Here is an 18636-nt window from a genome sequence, read left to right as displayed (position 1 = left end):
GGGATTTCATATAACAGCGGGAGCGCTCTTGCGGTTATCCCACTCACCCTGACTGCAAATTTGTACGTCGATTTGGTGATTCGACCTGTTACGCTGCCATTAGTGAAAAGCATTACAGGGAGTGTTCCCCAACAGGATAATTATCGCCTACATACCGCTTTTGAAATCCAACATGCTCTGCAGCGTATCGACATGTTGCTTTGGCCTGTTCAACCACCAGACCTGTCTTCAATCGATTACGTATGGGACGTCAGCGGACGATAACTCCAGCGTTATTCAAATGGTTCAAATAGCTCTGAGCACTATGCGACTTAACTTCTGAGGTCATCAGTCGCCTAGAACTTAGAACTAATTAAACCTAACTAACCTAAGGACTTCACACACATCCATGCCCGAGGCAGGATTCGAACCTGCGACCGTAGTGGTCGCTCGGCTCCAGACTGTAGCACCCAGAACCGCTCGGCCACTCCAGCCGGCCCAGAGTTATTCACAAACAGCATTATCTGTCACTATACTGACGAAACAGGCACGGACCTCCACCGCACACACTAACATCCACCACCTCTACAACACAATAAACAGAAGTTTGCATGCTGCACTCAGTCTGGAGGTTACGCCGGTTATTAATGTACCAGCGTTTCACATTTGCAGTGGTGTATCTCAAACTTGCATTTAACGTTTGTAAGGTGGCAGAATAAATGAAGGTCAATTTCGCACCTTACATAAGAGTTTTATACATCGTAACAGGAAGGTGAATATGACGTCTAACTTACTTTGGAAGCAGTGAGCAGATTTGCCTATAAGTATGTAATGCAAAAGGGATGACACTCAATCGACGGTATTAACACACCGCTCCTATATAATGCATATCAATGGGCAGAAGGTTAAACAAGTAGTTAGAGGAAACGTTTTGTGCGGAAGCAAGTGCAAGCAGACACAGAGGCCGCACCACGGGAGGCACCACAAAAAGCTCTTATGGGACGTCGCGTGGGGGGAGTCAGAGACCGGACAGGTGACGCATTGACGCATACTAGAGAGCAAGTAATGGCCACCAGAATTAGGACAGAAAGAAGCTTTAGAAAATTGCGTTTCGGAATTCCAGATGGATACGAACAAAACCAGTGACGCATTTGATCACGTGAACAGCGAATGGTACACATCTGATGAACGCAAGTAACTTTTACGCGTCTGGAGTGGGCACAAAACGTCCGATTGACAGAAACGAAGTAGGAAGGAGTGAAGTGCAGAGATTTCGACGCATTTCATTGGTAGGGCCGTTGCGATTGGCAGAGAGAATTTCCACAAAATAAGAGGAACACTCCTACAAGTCGAAAAAAGCCGTGATGTGGAGGACGAAAGAACCTAGGTGGGCAGACAGTTCGGCTAGGTGAAACAGAAGAGCGAAATTTTCGGCGACTCTTCTCTAAACTGGTGTCAAATGCAGAATGGGGCACATAACACTCTATACGACGCAAAGGAGAAATTCGTGTGAACACTCCTTTCACTGCGGCTGACATTCAGCTAGATATTAGCTGAAGCGTCGTTGAGCTCCAGCTGGGGAGAAATTGTTCTTGTGAGGACTGCGAGGGCATTTTAATATGCACGCTGCTCCAGCCATGCGCGTGCATATCGCCTTATTCTAAGACTATGGATGAGTACATGTTTTTTCGCATAATGAGAACCATAAGGAGAGTTTCTGCTGGAAAAGTCATCTACGGCTTAATTAGTTTTTAAAGGAATTTCACAGGACGAGAGCAGCCATTCAGACGACAGCTCATCGCAGCTAAGGTAAATACTGCGAGCAGAGGCGTAAACTTGTTGGTTCACCAGCTTGTGTCCACTGTAAATTCGAGCGAACTTGGGTAATCTTTTGCTCAACTTGTCACAAAACTAACCATCATCCGTAGACTTGATTGTCATCCTAAATATTACCGAACTTTGAACCGGAATCGGATGATTTATCGTAGTACTGGCCAACATCATGACGTAATCAAAAGAATAACTTTGTAAAGAAACTTCAAGTTAAAATTTACCATTGTTGTATTTAGGGTTGTCTCACTTTCTGAGGACGAGATGCGTTCGTTTGACAGCTGTCCTAACATGTGTAAATTGCGTGTGTTTCTATGCTAAGATTGCAACATTAAACCAAAACTGTTTACAAATGTTCAAATGTGTGTGAAATCTTATGGGACTTAACTGCTAACGTCATCAGTCCCTAAGCTTACACACTGCTTACCCTAAATTATCCTGAGGACAAACACACACACCCATGCCCAAAGGGAGGACTCGAACCTCCGCCGGGACCAGCCGCACAGTCCATGACAAAACTATTTACAAATTACACAGTTGTGGTACTGTTCTCAAAACCTTACACGTTGATCTTGCAATGTTAAACACTTAAATATGTTACCTGGACAAATTTATTCCCGAAATTACATTACTTTCTGGTGTTGCGATTTTTTTTTTTCGTCTGTGTAGCTAACGCAAGTAACGCAAATCAATAAAATTTGCGTAAATCACAGCACGCTGTACTGCACTGCTATAGGGCAAACCGATTCTCAGTCACCCTGTACAGCCTGTTGGGCGTTCTTCCGTGAAAGGCCGCCTCGCCCGCCACAGACACTGCTCGCTTTTCGGATTACCGATGGACTGTAATCGACGCTGTACTCCTTTGTTACGCTCGGCCGCAAAACTGTACAGCTAATAAAAGGAGGAAAACACAAAAGCTCAAAACAATATCTGCTGCAGAAAGGCTATAAGAGGAACAAATAGAGCTGGGGGTGAAATCAGGCGCAGCTGGCGGAATATCGCAGTCCGGCCGGTGAGAGGCTGGGCCGGCTAGCGCCGCGGGTCGTTATGCCGGATGGGCAGTCCGCGAATGGCCGCAGATCTGCCGGCAATGCTCGCCTGTTTGTTTTACGCTCGATTTCTTGCCGCGGCATAAAGTTGGGCGGTGCGGCTTTGTGCCGACTGTCGGGCTCTTTAAAACGCCGCTGCCGCGAACCTGCTTCACTACGCTTCCGGCGAAACACAATAGCTGCCGGCAGAAGCTTTCCTGGCCGAGATGGAAGCTCCGCTCTGGCAGCCGCCCAACCCCAGCCCCGAACCCAAAAAGCCAACCCGACTCCTGAGCTACCAGCGGCCACGCCGACCACCGTTCAGAACGTGCCCTGTCCATCCACTGCTGCAGGCAGTTAGAGCTCCGTTTTATTTGCAGCCATTGGAAGTTCTTCCCTTTCATTTCCAATTTTACCCTCGTTGCGTTTCAAGTTTTGGACAGTGAGAAGCACTATCAGAATACTTCTACATCTATATACCGGGTGATCAAAAAGCCAGTATAAATTTGAAAACTGAATAAATCACGGAATAATGTAGATAGAGAGGTACAAATTGACACATATGCTTGGCATTACATGGGGTTTTATTAGAACCAAAACAAAAAAAATACAAAAGTTCAAAAAAATGTCCGACAGATGGCGCTTCATCTGATCAGAATAGCAATAATGAGCATAACAAAGTAACACAAAGCAAAGATGATGTTATTTACAGGAAATGCTCAATATGTCCACCATCATTCCTCAACAATAGCTGTAGTCGAGGAACAGCACTGTAAACCATGTCCGGAGTTATGGTAAGGCATTGGCGTCGGATGTTGTCTTTCAGCATCCCTAGAGATGTCGGTCGATCACGATACACTTGTGACTTCAGGTAACCCCAAAGCCAATAATTGCACGGACTGATGTCTGGGGACTTGAGAGGCCAAGCATGATGAAAATGGCGGCTGAGTACACGGTCATCACCAAACGACACGCGCAAGAGATCTTTTACGCGTCTATATATATGGGGTGTTTTTTTTTGTTTCTAATAAAACCCCATGTCATTCCAAGCATGTGTGTCAATTTTTTCCTCTCTATCTACATTATTCCGTGGTTTATTAAGTTTTCAAATTTATACTGACTTTTTGATCACCCGGTATATACTCCGTAAGCCATTTTGAATGTTGCTCTGCCCGCCTGGTTTCGTCCTAATTTCCGCGGAGATTGAGCAATAAGAAATTGAAAGTAATCTTTTTCTGCCTCGACTTTGGGGTGCTGTCAATTTCACTCTAATTGCAGGTGAATCCAGTTTAGCTACTTAGGAGACTAAGGAAAATAGACAGAAGTTAAAACACAGAAAGTCGGTTATTCTAATGAATTAGTGTATATTTTTTAAAAAAATCGTTCACATACTTCTTCATGTGCCTGCCCACAACCCCTATGTAACTTCTAAATCATGAAACCATTTCCTTATTTATTCATTTTTAAGGGCAGTTTCAGTGCATTTGGGAAGCCTTATCTCCCGTATGTGAATGGATATCTGAATGATGAAACCATGAAAAATAAACAATTACAATAAAACAACTATTCCATTAATTGTAAGTTTTAGTAACAAGATGCCTTAAAACACCTTTTATACACAGGCTGTCCCCAGAAACTAGCGATGAAATTTAGGGACAGGTTCCTTATACAGAAACAAGTAACAGATACCTAATAAACATCGACTCTGAAATACATACCTTACGAGGTATGAGGACTTGTTGATCTTCGATTCTATGCAACACTTTTCTTCTACTGCAAGACCTTTGCTTTCCATAATTCGGGAGGAGAAAGTATTGATCAAAACAAGAAAAAAATAACTAGTAACCATAGGGTCTAAAATGCATGTTGTTGTTGTTGTGGTCTTCAGTCCTGAGACTGGTTTTATGCAGCTCTCCATGTTACTTTATCCTGTGCAAGCTTCTTCATCTCCCAGTACTTACTGCAACCTACATCCTTCTGAATCTGCTAAGTGTATTCATCTCTTGGTCTCCCTCTACGATTTTTACCCTCCACGCTGCCCTCCACTGCTAAATTTGTGATCCCTTGATGCCTACCAACCGGTGCCTTCTTCTTATCAAGTTGTGACACAAACTCCTCTTCTCCCCAATTCTATTCAATACCTCCTAATTAGTTATGTGATCTACATTTCGAAAGCTTCTATTCTCTTCTTGTCCAAACTATTTATCGTCGATGTTTCACTTCCATACATGGCTACACTCTATACAAATACTCTCAGAAACGACTTCCTGACACTTAAATCTATACTTGATGTTAAGAAATTTCTCTTCTTCAGAAACGCTTTCCTTGCCATTGCCAATCTACAAATCATATCCTCTCTATTTCGACCATCATCAGTTACTACTTTAAGTGTCTCATTTCCTAATCTAATTCCCTCAGCATCAACCGACTTAATTCGACTACATTCCATTATCCTTGTTTTGCTTTTGTTGATGTTCATCTTATATCCTCCTTTCAAGACACTGTCCATTCTGTTCAACTGCTCTTCCAAGTCCTTTGCTGTCTCTGACAGAATTACAGTCATCGGCGAACCTCAAAGTTTTTATTTCTTCTCCATGGATTTTAATACCTACTCCGAATTTTTCTTTTGTTTCCTTTACTGCTTGCTCAATATACAGATTGAATAACATCGCGAGGAGGCTACAACCCTGTCTCACTCCCTTCCCAACCTCTGCTTCCCTTTCATGCCCCTTGACTCTTATAACTGCCATCTCGTTTCTGTACAAATTGTAAATAGCCTTTCGCTCCCTGTATTTTACCCCTGCCACCTTCAGGTTTGAAAGAGAGTATTCCAGTCAACATTGTCTACAAATGCTAGAAACGTAGATTTGCCTTTCCTTAATCTATTTTCTAAGATAAGCCGTAAGGTCAGTATTGCCACACGTGTTCCAACATTTCTATGGAATCCAAACTGATCTTCCCCGAGGTTGGCTTCTACCCGTTTTTCCATTTGTCTGTAAGGAATTCGCGTTAGTATTTTGCAGCTGTGACTTCTTAAACTGATAGTTCGGTAATTTTCACATCTGTCAACACCTGCTTTCTTTGGGATTGGAATTATTGGAAGTCTGAGGGTATTTCGCCTGTCTCAGACCTGTGGCTCACCAGATGGTAGAGCTTTGTCAGGACTGGCTCTCCCAAGGCCGTCAGTAATTCCAATGGAATGTTGTCTACGCCCGGGGCCTTGTTTCGACTCAGGTCTTTCAGTGCTCTGTCAAACTCTTAACGCTGTATCGTATCTCCCATTTCATCATCTACATCCTCTTCCATTTCCAATATTGTCCTCAAGTACCTCGCCCTTGTATAGACCCTCTATATACTCGTTCCACCTTTCTGCTTTCCCTTCTTTGCTTAAAACTGGGTTTCCATCTGAGCACTTGATATTCATACAAGTGGCTCTCTTTTCTCCAAACGTCTCTTTAAATGTCCTGTAGGCAGTGTCTATCTTACCCCTAGTGAGATAAGCCTCTACATCCTTACATTTGTCCTCTAGCCATCCCTGCTTAGCCATTTTGCACTTCCTGTCGATCTCATTTTTGAGATGTTTGTATTCCTTTTTGTCTGCTTCATTTACTGCGTTTTTATATTATCTCCTTTCATCAATTAAATTCAATATTTCTTCTGTTACCCAAGGATTTCAACTAGCCCTCGTCTTTTTACCTACTTGATCCTCTGCTGCCTTCACTACTTCATCCCTCAGAGCTACCGATTCTTCTTCTACTGTATTTCTTTCCTCAATTCCTGTCAATTGTTCCCTTATGCTCTCCCTGAAACTCTGTACAACCTCTGGTTTAGTCAGTTTATCCAGGTCCCATCTCCTTAAATTCCCACCTTTTTGCAGTTTCTTCATTTTTAATCTACAGTTCTTAACCAATAGATTGTGGTCATAGCCCACATCTTCCCCTGGAAATGTCTTACAATTTAAAACCTGTTTCCTAAATCTCTGTCTTACCATTATATAATCTATCTGATACCTTCTAGTATCTCCAGGATTCTTCCATGTATACAACCTTCTTTTATGATTCTTGAACCAAGTGTTAGCTATGATTAAATTATGCTCTGTGCAAAATTCTACCAGACGGCTTCCTCTTTCATTTCTTACCCCCAATCCATATTCACCTACTATGTTTCCTTCCCTCCGTTTTCCTACTCTCGAATTCCAGTCACCCATGACTATTAAATTTTCGTCTCCCTTCACTACCTGAATAATTTCTTTTATCTCATCATACATTTCATCAATTTCCTCATCCTCTGCAGAGCTAGTTGGCATATAAATTTGTACTACTGTAGTAGGCATGGGCTTTGTGTCTATCTTGGCCACAATAATGCGTTCACTATGCTGTTTGTAGTAGCTTACCCGCAGTCCTATTTTTTTATTCATTATTAAACCTACTCTTGCATTACCCCTATTTGATTTTGTATTTATAACCCTGTATTCACCTGACCAAAAGTCTTGTTCCTCCTGCTACCGAACTTCACTGATTCCCACTACATCTAACTTTAACCTATCCATTTCCCTTTTTAATTTTCTAGCCTACCTGCCCGATTAAGGGATCTGACATTCCACGCTCCGATCCGTAGAACGCCAGTTTTCTTTCTCCTCATAACGAACTCCTCTTGAGTATTCCCCACCCGGAGATCCGAATGGGGGACTATTTTACCTCCGGAATATTTTACCCAAGAGGATGCCATCATCATTTAACCATACAGTAAACTTGCATGCCCTCGGGAAAATGCATAATCTAAGTGAAATGCATAATCTAAGAGCTACGGGCACTTTTTCATCTTCGCTACCGGAAACACATCTCTTCTACCGAACGTATGGTCAGAGCTCTAGAATTATAATTTCAACAATAGGCCTGATTTCCACATCAATCTAAATTTCTTTATATTGTGGACTCAAATAAACTAATAACCTTCAAAATTATAATTAAAATAATTATCTTTTAGGCCGTAGTAAAATTTTACACCTCTAGAATTGCTGTCTAGAATCACAATTTTAGAACCCTTCTTTACTGGCCACTTATTTCTTCTTTTCGTCCATGCTACCTCCTCCTAAAGAGCTTACAGTAGAAGATATGTGTTTCACAGTGTCGAAGATGAAAGTGCTCATATCTCTTAAAGCTTGCGCTTTAGATCCCTTGTTTACTAGACTTTTTCATGTTCCTCGTTTAAAACCTATTTCGTGCTACACGGGAACAGACATCTGTTTCCTCACAAACTGTTCGAGAGTCTACGTAAATGGTCTTTAGATCACAGACTGCTTTGTAGCACACATTTTGCAGTACTTCATACAAGTAAAATACACTTGACAAATGGTTTTCCGGTATTTCTCCATTACATTTAACGGCACAACGTGTCCTTTTGCTTCCTGTATCTATGTACAAGGGAGCAAAAGGACACTCTGTGCCATTATATGCATTTCAGAATGTCTATAAAGCCAGATGTTAAGAGTATTTTACTTACACGACGTACTGCAGAATGTGTGCACGGAAGCAGTTCATGATGTGTGCAAGACCATAATAACTTCAGAAGTGTGTACTTGTGTGTAAGTGTCTGCTCTAACGTAGAACGAAACAAGTTTTTGATGTGACACACGATTCACAGACGCATTGTAACTGAAAACGGTCACTCATAGAAAGTTGCCAGTAATGTAATATACGAGGGTAATTCAATTATCCGCAAAGTAGTTATAAAATTTTATTCTAATCAATTATCAAACTTACAAGAACATCATTTTTCGACTTAGTCTCCTTGCATTTCAACGCACTTGGTTCATCGTTGTACCAGCTTCCTGATGCCCTCATAAAAGAAGGTTCTCGGTTGAGCTGCGAGCCAGGAATGCACTGCTTCTTTCACTGCTTCCTCCGAGGCAAATCGATGGCCCCTTAATGCCTGTTTGAGTGGACCAAACAAGTGATAGAAGGGGCAAGAGGATCCAGTAATTCATATTTGAGTTTCTGGAGCGTTTCAGCAGTTTGGGCAGCAGTATGCGAACGGGCATTGTCGTGCAACATGACAACACCTTTTGACAGCAATCCTCGGCGTTTGCTTCGAATTGCAAGCTTTAGCTTGGCAGTAAGTATCTCACTGTAACGTACACTGTTTATTGTTGTGCCCCTTTCCCCATATTGTTCCAGTACTGGACCTTGTGCGTCCCAAAAAACTATAAGCCACAGTTTCCCTGCGGACGGTTGGGTCTTGAATTTTTTCTTGCACGGCGTTCCATACTCTGCCGTTTACTCTCCGGCTCGTAATGATGGATTTGTGTCGTCACCAATAATGATGATCTTGTCTAAGACGTTCTCCCCCTCGTTACCATAGCGATACAAATGTTTTTTTCACATGTCCTAGCTCGTTTGTTTATGCAACTGTGTGAGTTGATTTGGGACCCATCTTGCACAAACTTTATGAAACTCAAATCTGTTGTGCATGATTTCGTAGGCAGAACCATGACTAATTTGCAGACGGTGTGCCACTTCGACAACAGTTAATCGTCTGTCTAAGAGAATCATTTCATGTGAATGCTCAATGGTTTCTTCATTTGTATCCGTAAACGGTCGTCCGGCTCCTTCATCGTGCGTAACACTTGTGCGACCATTTTGGAATTTTCCAATCCATTCGTAGACACTCCGTTGTGGCAAAACACTGTTCCTGTACTGTATGGAAAGTCTTCGACGAATTTCGGTCCCTGATACGCCTTCCGACCACAAAAAACGGATCACTGAACATTTCTCTTCTCTGGTGCAAATAGATAGTGGAAAAGCCTTAATTAACAGCACGTCAGTGATAACGAAACTAACCCAGGGGCTTGAAAATTGCAAAGACATAACAAGAAATAAACAAAGCACGCGTCATCAACTTAAAACGACAGTACTACCAAAATAAACAAAAATATGACTAAATTGCGATAGTAATTGACTTACTGTCGTATGTTTACGTGATGCAATAAAACCACCTTGCATAATAAGACGGACAGCAAATTTTTTTTTCTTTTCTCCCTCTTTTTTGTGATTTCATTATAGCCGAGAGAAGTTTTCGCAGATGCGCTGAACCTGCCTTGTCAAAATATGCAAGATCACTGATGTCAACATGTGAGCACAAGAAATAAAACACAATAGACTGATTATTTATTAACAGGAACAGCGATAATAGTTACACTGTCTGCGGTTATGCTGCTGGCTGGATTGCATTTCTACACTGGTGATACTGTGGGTAAATAATCTCATGATAAATCATAAAGGTCGAAGAGAGTGAGCTGAATGCATTAATCGAAGGGTCGAGGCAACAGAGGAGTAATAGTGGAAGACGGCCGATGTCGATTTCTGTGTTCTGCAATTAAAGCGATGCCTCATTTCTCCTGAACGATAACCTCTGTCATACGAAATGGACAACAACATTGTTTGATAGATGAAAGCAGGAAATTCCAAGAGCTGATCGTCCTCTCCGTAGACGTCTTCCAAATGAACCATTAAACTGTAACTGCTGAAATCGGGTGAAGTGGGCCAGTTACGGGGGTGCACCGGAGTTTTATTACCTCGACTCACCACTTTTGAATAAGTTTCCGGCCTCAAAAAATAGGTGTATCTGAAACATACCCTTAGAAAAATTAAGAATGGCAGTGCTGGTAAACCTCTACGTTATTTGATTTTCAAGCAGCTGAGCAAAACTGAACGTACTCAGACATTTCTCTCTTTACTTATTCTGATCATCACTAAACTGACACACAATATTTTTAGGGCAACGCAATCTGACTTTCAATAATCCCTACAAAATAATGGTCCGGACTAACAATAACCTATATCTTTCACGAATCACTTACCTCATAAAAATCTTCGTTACTCGAACTACTGCAATACAGCGAGCGCCAATATTGCCAGCTAAATAGAAGATTCTAACTACTGAAGGCACTAACTACTGATAGGCATAGTTAGCAAATTAAAGATTTGCATAGAGAACAAGCAATGTATTTACCTTAATAGTGTTCAAAAGTCATAATATATATAGCAGTTCATGACATCCTGTCTTACAAATTTCCTTTTTCTGACAGATACACGTCCAGATCGTCCGCTCTCAAAATTCTGCCATCTCTCTCCCCACATCCACCACTGCTGGCGGCTCACCTACAACTGCGCAATGTTACGCGCTGTTCACATCCAACTGCCCAACACTACGATAGCAAATATTCCAACAATGCAAACCAGCCACAGACTGCACACAGCACAGTCAGTGATTTTCATACAGAGCGCTACGTGGTGTTACCAATATAAAAACCTAGACAGCCTAGTACTTACATATCATCAACTGTTGGGAACAACGGTGGCCAAGTATCATTTGCCAGGACAAAGAATGCTAGCAAAGTTTTTGGGTCACAGAGATACTTCACCCCGCTCTCGCACCATCCGACGCAAGCACGGTCGCCTTTATATCGCAGTGCCTCCTTGGAGGAGAAGGAGCTGTTTAAATTTATGGTTGCTTTTAAGGGTAGTCGTCATTTTGAGAAAATAAATAAATCCTGTCATTACTGTCGATTAAGAAATGAGATTCCAGAATACTGTTCTCCGGTAAGTAAAGAATCTGGCTATTGTCGTCTTCTTTCCTCCGATTTTCTTCTGAGGGAGTTATTTGTATTAAAGTAGGTAGCTACGTTAGAGTTCAATGTTCCATCGGTAGCGAGGAGAACAAGCTCGAATTGCGGAAGGACACGCATGAAATCGGTCCATGCACTTTTCAAAAACTTTATCCCAACATTTGTCTTAAACGAGTTGCGGAAATTTCAGAAAAACCAGAATATCAGTGAGCGGACTGTGGTTTGAATCGTCTTTCTATCGAATGTGAGTCCAGTGTGCTAACCGTGGCGCCACCTCACTGTGTGATTTTCATACACCGAAGTAAAGTTTTACGGCAAAAGCAAAAGCTCACCAGCTTTTGGTTAAGGTCTAGATTCTATAGGAATATGCATGGCTTTTTAATCACTTGAGGTCTCTGTCAAGAGCCTTGCGTAGACGCACAAGTACTGTGTGTGTCTCTCTACACACTGTGAGGCGGCTGGCGTCGTAGTGCCACACATTCTGCAGCGTCTCGCGGATGTCACGTCGTATCAGTAATATCTACTTTCTTTCCTATACCATTCGCGAACGAAGTGACGGAAAAACGACTGTCTGAATGCCTGTGTAGGCACCCTGATCTCTATCTCAGGCCAGGAACACAATGGAACGTAGGCTGCGCGGATAGCGCAGTGGTTGGAAAACCTATGCGACTACGTGTGTGCGCACGTTGGGAGGCGGTGTCACGCAGTATTTCCTCGTGAAGCAACGGCTGAGCTAATGAATCTCAGTTCAGAGCCAGATTTAGATGAGAAATTCGATAATCTGATGTTATCGTATGGCACTTCAATACGGGAGAAATCAAACTCGAAAAGCGGAGAAATGAACCAAAGAAAAACTAAAAAAAAAAATGTTCAAATGTATGTGAAATCTTATGGGACTTAACTACTAAGGTCATCAGTCAGTAAGCTTACACACTACTTAACCTAAATTATCCTAAGGACAAACGCACACACCCATGCCCGAGGGAGGCCTCGAACCTCCGCCGGGATCAGCCGCACAGTCTATGACTGCAGCGCCCAAAGACCGCTCGGCTAATCCCGCGAGCCAGAAAAACTCAGTCCTTTCGCTTTGACCATTTTGTTTCCAGACAAACGTTTCTCTTAAGTTCTTCCGTTTACAACCGAGGCAGTTCTGCGAGGTTTACAAGCTTGTGAGGAAACCATTGCTCAAGGTTGTAACGCCTAAACAACGGATGTGTTCTTCAACTGGTTTTCATGTAAATTTCTTACAAATACGATCTAAAGGTAAATTTAGTTGTTCTCAGTCCTCAGGATCTAGTAGGAAAAAAAATCTGGAATTATATGCTTAAGAAATAGATTCGCATTCTGCTGCTCTGTATCGACGTCAGCTGTTTGCGAAGCATGAAAAGGTGTGCCGGAGCGCGACTGGAACCCGGATTTCCCACTTATTGCAAGCAGTCGGCTAAATGAAAGGAAGGAAGACTGTGGTTCAACATTCTGTCAGCGGTAAAGTTGATACGCTCCAAGTATTACATGGATTCAGATATGTGGGAGATATCGGTCAGAATAGCTCTGTAGTACACCTGGCCTTTTACAGCAATCATGGCGTCCTCCGCTAGCATAGCCAGTGTATAGTCGACTGGTAGTGCCGGAATTCAAAATGTTCCTCAGGTGGAAGTTTTTCTGTGTGGATATGCTGATACCGATTCTGCAAGAACACTCGCTCGCAGGCCTTGGAGAAAGCTGGACGCCAGTTAATTGCATTACAGCTCTTGGATAGTAGTCCCTGAGGATATTTTCTTTCATAATGCTGCTTTACGTACAAATGTTCTTCACACAAAGAACAGTTTTCCTACTTTTTATTTTCATGGCAGATCTCTGACAGTTGAAAGTAGTAAACTTGTACAAAAATGTGTTTTAGTGAACCAGCACTATGAGTTAGCAACGTATTTATTGTCATTACTAAAGAACTGACCGTGATTTCAGTGTTATCTACTGCTCACAGCACGTAGTTTTTTGACGATACCGTTTTTAGTGGCAACTTTGAACAATGCACAGCAGCTTAATGTAATGTTATTCTCTTCTCGAAATCTTCAAGTTGGCTGCACTGTTTCTACACGTATTTTCCACTGCTGTTCGATTTCACAATTACATTCACTTTTTGCCTGAATAATCAACATTTCTGCCTTTGGACATAACTAGTTCCCTACCTCATTACAGACTTCTCAACATAAAATACTATTAGAAGCGTTGAAATACTGTTATTATTACTTGCTGACCTGCTAACCATCTACTGCAGCACACTATACAATATGTTGATCCATATTCCATCTTCCATTCTCCTGATAACAACCAAAGAATCTTGATTCTGCATGTGGCACCTGTCATTTTGTACCAGACTGTGCCTTAGATAAAGCTCCGTTCTGAAAGAAGTGATTTAGATACGACTATCATCTACTGAAGGTCATGGATATTATTCCTAGTCAGCCTTAGGATTAGTTAACGTTAAAAATGCAGAAATGCACCGTAGTTTGGAGTCCCAGTAGCCCTTACGCAACAGTATCAAATTTTTACAGAGTGAAAGACATTAATATATGCTTATTTTAATTAACGTCGTAGTAATGTTTCCCGCCGTTTAGTTTACGCACTCACGAAGGTGTGTAGGATATAGGAATACTTTTAAATACACTAGGGGTTTCAGAAAACGATGCACAAAAACTACAAGACTTACAAAAAACAGACACACATCAGTAGATACAACGTTCCTCCAAGTTTATAATTTACATTTGTTGCTCAGTTGCTCAGCATCGGTACCGTTGTCACGCAGTAAATTACCTGACATGAATTGTTCGCGAAGGCGCGACAGCAACCCCCTTTGCAAATCCGTCCTTTGTGTTGTCTATCTGCAAGCTCAAACTAATTCGATACGACCAAAAGGGCAGCTGATATGTCTACGTGCTCTACCTACAGATGCAATCTGAATTTACATGAATTCGGCAAAGCATTAGCACGCTTCCCTTAAGCAGTGCGACATTGTTACATAGTAACAAGCAGCAAAATCGCCCTTGTCCTCTGATAACTTATGATGGGACACACACACCACAATGACCGTGACAGATTAGAGTAGGTACCCCTATAGGAATGCATTTGTCAGTTGAGAGGTCGGAGAAAGACCAATGCAGACAAATAGCACAATGTTACTTATAATCCGTCTTGATTGCAAAATTTTTATTCATATGACCGGTTTCGGTTCATCCAGAACCATCTTCAGATCTGTAACGATAATGACACTAATTTACTATTTCACGAAAGCAAATCTTTTTCATCCTATCAAATCAACATCAAATGTACCAGAACGTACTTGATATTTCGGTTACAGGAGTAACATATCCAAATCCAGCAACTTTCACATGCTGCGTCACATAAAATTGGTTGGCAGAATGCACGTCATTTATATCAACTATAACAGATGGCGTCTGGTACATTTGTTACATTCCATTTGCACATATTGTATTCAGTAGATTTTTTTATTAACTTTTATCTCCAAAAATAATTAATTAAAATCTCTAGATGTCAAGGTTAAAATCTGTACTTATCAAAATTAAAAAACACAGTAAAATTATCATTTTTATACGATCTAAAAAACGTGGGGCGATTTCTATATCTATGGCGCTGGCATAGACTTGTTTTTCTCTACGGTCTGCTTCCGTGGTTCCCGCCATTTCGGTGTTGTGCCGCGATCCGCTCAGACCTGAACTGAATCAACAGTTTATTTGCACAATGGAATATTTGCACCTGTCTCGCATCTTACAGACTCACACACTGACTATTTTACCTCCTAAATTAAACAGATGAACATTTATGTACCGGATTATGAACCGGATTATGAACCTATTACAGAAACGCGAAATTTGAATACGAGGAAAGATAATTCGGGCATTGTGGAACTATGAATCGGATATTCTGTAATCAGTAACCAGTTTCAGACTAATCTATCCTAACACGAATATAAATGCATTGGGGTTTCCTGTCACAAGATAAGCATGCGCATGGGTGGAAATTGAAGAAACACAATGCATAACCACGTGTTCCCAAAATGGAAGCCAAGTGAACTCTGACAATGACTGTAATTTGATAAAATCATTGGAAGATTTTCGAGAATGTGTGTCAGAAAATAGAAAGAACGAATAGCGAAGGCAATAACGTCCGAGTGGGCCGCAAAACGTGTGGAATACCGTTAGATCATTCAGCACGCTAAGATTCGTGAAAATTAATCTAACTTCTGCAACTAGAGTAAGTCCGGAATATATTTTCAGTACTAGCGGATACAAAAAGTAACAGAAATGATCAAAAGCCCTCTCGCGAAACACGTATAAGGAAACTGAAGTTATATTACCCACAGCTTGCACCGGAGCTCATCACACGTGAGTACTTTCCGTCTCACGATCATATGGTAAGGCTTTATTCACACCAAAAACGTACTTCCGTCTTCGTGCCAACTGAAATCTTCGTTCCTCACTTTTACCAATCTAACAAAGACACGTGTTCCTGATGCCCAAAGCGTTTGTTGTTTCAGAAGTATCACTAACGATAATCTTTGCTTCAGCAGGTACTTGGTCTGCTAAATGGAGACAGAATACTAGAAGAGCAATGAAAGTGTGCTTAATGTTTGGTGTTGTTTATACCCTCAATACAGCTAGCTTTCATAATTAAGGTGATTATTTCAGTGGTGTTCCACCATGCGGATCCCAAAATAATACACAATTCAGTTACATATTGACATAGTCCATTATCGTGTCATTAGTACACGGTCCAGTCACATTACTGGGACCACAGCTTATGTTCGTCGTCAACGTGCAATAAAAACTCACAGACGCAGGTGGCAGCACTAGGAGTGGAGAAAAGCGTGTCTGGAGGACGCGCAAAACACTGCAGTCGTGGTCGTAATAAGCAAACAGAGTAATTTATCGGACTTCCAAAATGGTATGATCCTTGGCTTAGGTCAAGAGTGGAAACATGTAAAATTTCGTGTGCTGCCTTCGTTAACGTATACCGTGCACGGAAAAGCCGGCCTGGGTGGCCGAGCAGTTCTAGGCGCTTCAGTCTGGAACCGCGCACCCACTACGGTCGCAGGTTCGAATCCTGCCTCGGGCATGGATGTGTGTGATGTCCTTAGGTTAGTTAGGTTTAAGTAGTTCTAAGTTCTAGGGGACTAATGACGTCAGATGTTCAGTCCCATAGTGCTCAGAGCCATTTGAACCATTTTTTGCACGGGAAAATTGCGACTTCCAAGATTGGCGCCGATGCAACTGTGATATGCTATGGGCCATAGATGACGGGGGTGACCGACGGCTGTTGAGCTACTGACCACCCAAATGAACCAAGGAGCTACCAACAGTGTCTCCTCAACGATAGTTCATTGAACGTTGCTGCTTGTGGGCCTCCACAGCCGGCGCCTGGTTCATTCACACAAGCTGCCTGCTGTACGTCGACGACGAAGGCTGGAATTTACACGCCACTACCCCATCTACTGTAGATGTCTACTGGTGACAGGTGGCCTTTCAGATGAAGCAAGTCTTACGCTCCATCGGACAGATGGCCGTAGGCGGGTATAACATAAAACGTCGGAAAGCAGATACCCTGCAGCTTTCGTCGGAAGGGTCCTTAGCCGGAGGAGACAGTAGTATGGCCTGGGGAATGTTTTCTTGGCATTCTCCTACCGATATCGTCATTCCGGAAGGCACAATCGATCAACACAAGTATGCATCTATCCATGGGGCTGACGTTCACCCCTGAATGAAGTTACTTATTCATCGACACCCATCTACCAGTGGGACAATGCAACGTGTCATACAGTTTGCAGTGTACGTGCGTGGTTCTAAGAGCGGCCGGACAAATTTACTGTGATCACTTGGCCACCAAATTTATACACAATCCTCAACCGAGAAACCTAGCGCAGCTGATCAAGCCAATGGAGTTGTCATGGCTCCACCTGCCTGTCAGTACCTTCCAGAACCTCACTGATTCTCCTCCTGCACATCTTCCAGTGCTCTGTGCTGCGAAAGGTGGCTGTTCAGGCTTTAGACAAGTGGTCACATTAATGTGACATGACTTGCTTTGCTGGGCTGGATGTAGTTTTGCATCTTGTAGACATTGCAGCTTTTTACTATCATAATTTACTGTTATCATAATTACTATATCGTGGTGGATGGATCCCAATTACAGCGTTATTAAGAAGCTTCTCACTGGATTCTAAATGTGGACTTAGGGGCTAAGAACGAATTATAAAATATAGAGTGTATGTATTTGTGTAAAAATATGTATCTTTGTTGTAAATAGTTGTCTACTATTCTCTGCTGTCATCGTATGTTACATAAGTACGAGGGTTAGGCAGAAAGTAAGTTCCGATCGCTCACGAGATAGACACCACAGTCAAAACCCGATGAAGCTCTGCGCAGATGTGTTGCATAGTGTGTCTAGTATGAGCGTCGATCGTATCAAGACGCTGTTGTCAGTTGTGAGCTCACTGTGAGCGAGTAGAGATGCCCAGAACAACGATGTCTCCCGCCAAGTAGGAGGGCCCGCTGAGAGGCTTCGCCTTAATGTATGCAGCCCACCTAACACAACTGCCACGCATTTCCTTCTTCATGGCAGTTCTCGGCCGCACTCTGCGGGGGCAGTGAAGACGCACTTGCAGCCTTTTCGATGCGAAGTGTTCCACCACCCACAACACAGCCCTAATTAACTCGTCCTGAGCATCATCTCTGCTCACATGAAACGGTGGATACAGAGACAACATTTGGGCGCAGGTTACGCGCTATAGACCAGCGTAGAGAATTATTGGAAAGTACAAGCGGCTGCCTTCCATGACGATGGTGTTGTAAATTTGGTATAATGCTCAGACAAATGTCTAAGTCGGAGAGACGACTATGTAGAGAAGTATCTGGGAAGTGTATCTAACTCTTGCAAATAAAGTGTTTCTGATTTTCACTGTGTGTTTTCGTATACGTCTCAAAGTCCCTTAATGGAAATTTATTTGCAATCCCAAATTTTCATTTCCCTTTCCTTTTCTTCCATTTTGAGAAAATATTAATAAATCCTTTACTACGTAAATAATAACTGGAAATAAAATAACAAAAATTTCCGCTTAGAGACTCGACCCTACAAGTCTCGTATATTTTCCCCTGCTACGAG

This window comes from Schistocerca piceifrons, chromosome 3 (genome assembly GCF_021461385.2).
Source record: "Schistocerca piceifrons isolate TAMUIC-IGC-003096 chromosome 3, iqSchPice1.1, whole genome shotgun sequence".
NCBI lineage: Eukaryota > Metazoa > Arthropoda > Insecta > Orthoptera > Acrididae > Schistocerca > Schistocerca piceifrons.
The sequence above is the reverse complement of the archived record's forward strand: the minus strand, read 5'-3'. Positions refer to the sequence as shown.